Below are 1,334 nucleotides of genomic sequence, written 5' to 3' on the forward strand. Positions count from 1 at the left end.
GGGAGAGATTAGAGAGATTGGGGATTTAGTGTGGGGAAAGCTTTCTAATGGCGCACCACCATCTCGTGCGCCATAAGTACGACTATTCTAATGGCGCACCAGCGCTCGGTGCGCCATTAGAATTTTGTTTTAATCTAGCCCACTAGCCCTATCTACAACCTAACACTATCTACAACAGAACCCACCCACTAGCCCGACTGGTCAACACGCAGCACACACCAGGAGGTCCTGGGTTCGATTCCCAGGCTCCCCAATATTTTTTTATGCATTTTAAATGCTGTTTTTTATATTTATTTGTGTTTAAATATGTTCAAACTTGTTTAAATCATAACAGTAATATTTTTTAGAAAAACACTAATAATTTTTTAAAATATATGTTCAAATTTCTTACTTGAAAATATCATCGGTGGCGGCGGTGGAGCGGGGGAGGGTGCGGGGATCGAGATCGAGATGGAGGGGGAATCGAGGCTACTTCATCGTCGTCGCCATGTTCGATCTTCGGGTCGCCGTACTTGTCGAAGTCTTGCTCATTGGCTACTCCATCCATTCCGATGATCTTCCTTTTGCATCTCCTCACGACAACACGACTGGGCTTTGGCGGGTCGGTAATGAAGAAGCATTGGTCCACTTGGGAAGGCAGTACCCATGGCTCATTTTTTGCGGTGACGTTTGCGCCCGCGGTCTTGGATTTGGCTTCGGGTATAACCATGGTGGTGAAATATCGGTCTTCTTTTAGGACGCTCTTGGCCCATCTGACACGGAACATCGGCACCTTCTCTCCAGCGTAGCTTAGCTCCCAGATCTCCTCGATCCTTCCGTAGTATCTGTCCTTGTCCTTACCGGTGTAGGATTCCATCATTACCCCGGAGTTCTGATAACCTGTCGGCCGCGGAGGGTGGTCGGGTGCACGTACGGCCGGGGTCGGCGGGTGAGGCAGGGAAGGGATTAGAGTGTGGATTGGGGATTGGGGATTTTAGTGTGGGGGAGGCTTAGCAATGGCGCACCACCCAGGGGTGCGCCATAAGTACATCCATAGCAATGGCGCACCACCAAAGGATGTGCCATAAGTAATTTAATCTAGCCCGACATATATACCACCTAACCCTATCTACAACAGAACCCGCCCACTAGCCCGACTGGTCAGTACGTAGCACACACACCAGGAGGTCCTGGGTTCGATTCCCAGGCTCCCCAATATTTTTTATGCATTTTAAATCCTGTTTGATATTTATTCGTGTTTAAATATGTTCAAACTTGTTTAAATCATAACAGTAATATTTTTTTATAAAAACAGTAATAATTATTTAGAAAATATGTTCAAATTTGTTAATTGA

This window comes from Triticum dicoccoides, chromosome 6B, assembly GCF_002162155.2.
Source record: "Triticum dicoccoides isolate Atlit2015 ecotype Zavitan chromosome 6B, WEW_v2.0, whole genome shotgun sequence".
In the NCBI taxonomy this organism is placed as follows: Eukaryota; Viridiplantae; Streptophyta; class Magnoliopsida; order Poales; family Poaceae; genus Triticum; species Triticum dicoccoides.